Below are 6,000 nucleotides of genomic sequence, written 5' to 3'. Positions count from 1 at the left end.
AAAATATCAGCATCACATTGGGGCACTTTTGGGTTATGTTGTTTGGAAGATACAAATATTCACAGCCATAGTATATCATTCCTCATTCCCCAAGCAGAAAATTTCCGTATCTGAGAGATTCTACCTCAGAATAACTAAATGCTTATCTTAAGGTATCATACCTGTTATGGGAAACGAAAAAGCATAGAAGCATTTTTCTGGGACACTTTTCCCAAGTGTCTGGGAAAACAGTAGTCCATAAAATGCATCACATTAATTGTTCATAAAGAATTATTAATTCTATAGCCACTGGAAATAATGTAATTGCATCTTCTAATATTTTTTCCTTTTCATCACACTTGACTTTTAGTACATTTGATACTGTTGATCAAGTCCTCTTTCTTGAAACTGTACCCACATAGTTTTCCTTTATATCTCTCTTAACTCTCTTTTTCTATTTCCATTGAGAATTCTTCTTTGTCCTTTATACTTCCATGATTTCAACCAATTACTCCCCAGAACAGACCTCATAAGGCAGTTTTCCTGAACTTCAAACCACTGTATCCAATGGTCTGATCACCATCACTAGCAGATATTCTACTCTACTTCACCTGAACTTGTCAAACGCTAAACGACATTCATGTCTTCTTCTTATCAACCACCCGAATCCATTTAATCGATATAAGCACTGTCATTCATTCAGTCATTCAAAACCTAAGAGTCACCTATAAAGTCTTTTTACCCCCTCAGTCAATCAGTTAACAAGCCAGGTAGCTTTACCTCTAAATTATATCTGGGATCTGTACACTTCTCTACATTTAATCATTCATCATCTATCACTGAAATTACCACAATAATTGGACTTTACTCTTTCAAATTTATCTTCTTTCAGAAATTATTATTATTTACTAAGAAAAAAACATGCACATGCATTTATACATATACATATATATATATACATACACATATATGTGTATGTATATGCACATTCATAACTGTTTCATTTCTTTATTTAAATCTTTCTGTTGATCTCACGGCATAGAGAATATAATTCTGTTAGTAGCATTAAGTTAGTTCTAGGTAAACAGTTTTAGAATGAATGATTATTAAATAAATAGAACAAGATGAACAATTAATGCTAACCATGTCAAAAATCTGTCCAAGGGGCACCTGGGTGGCTCAGTGGGTTAAAGCCTCTGCCTTCAGCTCAGGTCATGATTCCAGGGTCCTGGGATCGAGCCCCACATGGGGCTCTCTGCTCCGCAGGGAGCCTGCTTCCCCCTCTCTCTCTGCCTGCCTCTCTGCCTACTTGTGATCTCTGTCTGTCAAATAAATAAATACAATCTTAAAAAAAAAATCTGTCCAATATCTAATTATAGAGTCATGGATCTAAATACAACCATTATTCATTATCGAACATTTACTGAGTCCCTAATATCAGTCTGCCATGCTTTCAGATACTAGAAGTACACTAGCAGGCAAGGCACAGTTTATGTTGTTAAGGCTACTGGTTGGCTCAGTCAGTTAAGCGTCTACCTTTGGCTCAGGTCGTGATCCTGGTGTCCTGGGATCGAGTCCTGCATCAGGCTCCCTGCTCCCCTCTGGGACCCTCTTTCTCCCTCTGCCTCTGTGAATAAACAAATAAAATCTTTTTTTTTTTTTAAGTTTATGTTGTTAAATTAATTAAACAAAGAGGCTGCCAGACTATGTTGGCTTTAATGCCCTCATAGCCTTTGTAAGTTAAACCAAAACCTAACCCTAACATGCCTCAAGGTTAAGAAATCAAGACCTAAGGACAACCAGTCCCAAACAACCAACTAGACTTTCCCAATAAAGCAACCACATAAGCTGCAGGGGTTCAGATAACACCACAGCTGTGCTTCCTTTCACCTCTTCTCTATAAAAGTCTTTCCCCAGATTCCTGTGGATGGAGCACTCCCAACCACTTCCCATTTGGCACCGCCCCATTTATGTCTATTTTTGTTCAAATAAACTCATCAATTTAACATGCCACTGTTTATCTTTTAACAGTTCTCTCATGATGCTTACATTCTTTCTATAAGTGATTTATTTCAAAACACAATTGTAGAAATTCTAAAAATAAGTCCATTGGACATAGGAAATCAAGATATTTTTTTTAACTAGATTAGTCCAAAAGAAATGTCTTCCAGAAAGATGACATTGATTTGATATATAAATGCTTAAAAAATGGTGGGATTAATGCCTTAAAGATAGAGCTATAGTTTTTTAAGCAGATAACCAAGCAACTGCGACATCCCGTAAATGAGAATGATTCTTGAGCATTTGAAGCACAGAAAGAGAGAAAGTGGAAATAGAAAATAGATGAGGAAAGAGCGTTGGGAGATGGAGTTTGTGAAGAAACATCCAGGGTCTTTCAGGACAGGGCAAGTGGATAATCAAAGATGATATTTCCAGGTCCTCACCTATAAGAGGGTAACATATTATTATGCTTCCCTTTTCAAAAGAGGTGTTTTTTGCATTTGTTTTCACCATTATACACCTTTTTTGTTTTTAAGATTTTATTTATTTTTGAGAGAGAGAGAGAGAGAGAAAGAAAGCAGCGGTGGGGGCAGAAGGAGAAGAAGAGAGACAATCTCAAGCAGACTCCCCAGCAAATGCAGAGCCCATCCCAGTATCCTGAGATGACCAACCAGGCCAAAATCAAGAGTTGGACACTTAACCAACTGAACTACCCAGGCACACTCTTTATTAAAGATTTACATATTTTTTAAGATTTTATTTATTTATTTGACAGAGAGAGGGAACACAAGCAGGGGGAAAAGCAGGCTTCCTACTGAGCAGGAAGCTTGATGCGGGACTCAATCCCAGGACCCTGGGATCATGACCTGAGCCGAAGGCCAGATGCTTAATGACTGAGCCACCCAGGTGCCATTCACCTATTATTTTAAATCATTTAGGGATATTTAAATCAAATAGGGATAAAAGCAAACCCCGCAGATTTATAAGCACTTACTTCTATGGAGTTTCCATAAGGAACAATTAGGATTTAGGACATTTCATACTCCTCTTTCAATCATTTCCTTGGCCTTTTTTCATTAAATTTTCTTTCATTAAATTTTGTCTCTCATTAAGACCTATCCATGCTTTTCCAATACAAACATTTATTTTTAGAAAAAGATCTGACATTCACTTTAATAATAGTATAAACAAATGATCAATAGCTGCTTAAAGTACTTCCAATCTTAGTATATATGTCATAATAAAACCCTAAAACTAAAGAAAAAATTTACTCTTATTGATAGGAAATCATACATGTTTCTGAAGCGGTGGCGGCTTCTCAAAACTTTTCTAAGTTCCCCTCTGGAGGTGGAGAGCTGAGCTGGTTAAAAGAAGTCCTAGCTGATACGAGCATGAAGGTAAATGCAATGTTCATGTATACCATTTTACATCAGGCTTCATTTCATTCTATTATAAAACCAATAAATCCAAAAGCCTAGATTTTTATACTTTTTTTTTTTTTTTAAACACATTCTAGGGCTGCATTAAAAAGATACCAGAGCTGTCTCAAGGCATTAAGCTTTTAGTTTTTCAGACAATGGTGGAAATGTAGGAGCTTTGGTTGAGCACCTAAATTTGACCATAATCTCGGAATCTTTTTACGTAGCAAACTTAACACTTTGACCCCTGGAGTATCCTATTTGATACAACCTGGCATCTAACCAAAAGCCACCTTACATTGAGAGAGTGATCTGAGTAAATTACTGGGGGACCTTGAGATTTGTTAGTAAGAAACTGTGTGCATGATTAATTCAAGCCACAGTCATGAAGATTATATATCACACAATCCACAACCCATGTGTGTATGTTGCTGAGCCCAGATGTCCTTTGTGATTTGCTGAAATGTCTCTAACTCAGCAGTTTGGAAATTTCTTGCTAAGAATACTGTTCTCCTTCATATAACAGCTCCTCTCTCATTTCTACCTTTTATTTGAAATCTTATGAATAAAGTATGTGATGAGAGAAAGACATTTACCAATCTCCATATAGGACAATTAGCACTTAATTGATTCACACATCTCTTCTTCAGTATATAGCTTCTAAAAGACATCTGTGACCATACCCAAAGGTCTGCCTGGAATGTAATATGATAAGAAAATCTACTGTAAAATGCCCAATAAATGGAAAAGAATGCAAAATAAATACTACCTAAAATAGTTACATTTCACAAAGGCATTTGTATAGAACCCTTTCAAAAGTAAAGCAGTCCCATTTTAGACTTGATTACTCCGCCTGGGTTGGGGGGATAGTAATCATCTGAATAGAAGCTATTGCTTCTTAGTAATGACTGCTGCAGGTCTCCTGCTCAGTTCTTCTATTCTCAAACACAATGTTCAGAATGTCAAGTTTTACTGCTCTATGAATAATTCAAAATGATCAGTTCCTGAATTGCCATTTGTGGTCCGGGGGTGAGTTACCATTCAAACTAGTTCACTGCGTAGCTCACCAGAATATATCTGAAAATGAGCCAAGATTTTGGGTTTGTTGCCTTTTTTTTTTTTTTTTTTTTGCCTTTTTTATTCTTTTCCTAACAGTGACATTGTAAAAAAGAAAAAAAGATACTGGGCTCAGAATGGATAGATTTTCTTACAGAGAAAAGCTTTTAACCACTGACAGCATAAAGCAATGCGTGTGAATTTTTGTATAAACAATCCCACTGCTTGATACCCATGCTTTCCTCCCCAGATTCACTCCTATGAAAAATGCCCTGGCAATGTCTCTGTATGACCGTTTTCTCAACCAAAGGTCTATAGCGGCAGGTCCAGGCTCAGCAAGTGAAAAATGCACTTACTGAAAAAGAAACCATTTCCAATAAAAGCAACAGAATTTGAGTGGACCAGCCAAGCCAATTTCTGCTTTCTATAACTGCTCAGGTTCCAACAGGTTTTTTTTTTCTTTTTTTCACCCTAATAGATTGAAACTCTCCTTTTTACTGCTGAGCTGTAGCAATGCAATCCAGTAACAATAGGTGAGTGTCTTTCTGTACAAGCTTATAATTTCCTTTCTTGTTAAAGTTATTTTGGAAATAGAAGAAAGTTATAAATCAAAGAAAACCATGAGGTCTTCTCCTTCCTCAGCCCCTTTGACCCCACTTAGTCGCACCATCTTAGATCCAGTCAATTTTATGAAATTTAACTTAGCAGACTTTTATTAAGCCTTGGCTATCTGGGTTTGAATAGCACAAAATAAAGGCCTTTATTTAAGCATTTAAAGAATCAAGACTATTTCAAGCAATAATAAACCAATTTAATTAAACTAAAACAAAAATAAAGTTAAATATGAGAAGAAAAGAATGCTATATAATTGGGATACTGGGAAGTATCACAGAATATGAGGTAAAGCTCTCTTAGGGAAAGCCCATAAAGGATAAGATGTGACTTCAACCCAAATGAATAGTGCTCTGAAGAACTTAAATGCCTACAGAACTCTCTGTCTCTGCTCTGCTTCCCTACACTTGATTTTCTGCACCCCAACCTCTTTGGAATGGGAGGAAACATTGCTTTGACATCCATCTACAGTCTCTACAGTCTCAGTACCTCCGGAGAAGGAACTAATTGGCTTTGGCTTATCTATGATCAGGTGTCCATAAAATTTAAGTCAAGAGAATCCAGGAAAACAAATACTGATTTCATGGGGAAGTTACAGTTGGGAGTGGAAAGAGATGGCTCCTCTCTGAAAAAGGCATTATTGGTTACCAAGATACTTGTGCAGAGCAAACAAAGTGATAGGTGTGCATAATGAGTTAAAAGATTAGCAGTTCAAAAAAAAAATGAATTGTGATCGAAACTTAGATGCAATTTTAAAAATTGCAAAATCATTCAAATCAATAATCAGGGATGTTTTTTCTTTTTTCTTTTTTTTTTTAAGATTTTATTTATTCATTTGACAGAGATCACAAGTAGGCAGAGAGGCAGGGAGAGAGAGAGAGGAGGAAGCAGGCTCCCCGCTGAGCAGAGAGAGCCCGATGTGGGGCTCGATCCT

This window comes from Mustela nivalis (genome assembly GCF_964662115.1).
Source record: "Mustela nivalis genome assembly, chromosome: 6".
Classification (NCBI taxonomy): domain Eukaryota; kingdom Metazoa; phylum Chordata; class Mammalia; order Carnivora; family Mustelidae; genus Mustela; species Mustela nivalis.
This window is presented reverse-complemented; position numbering follows the sequence as displayed.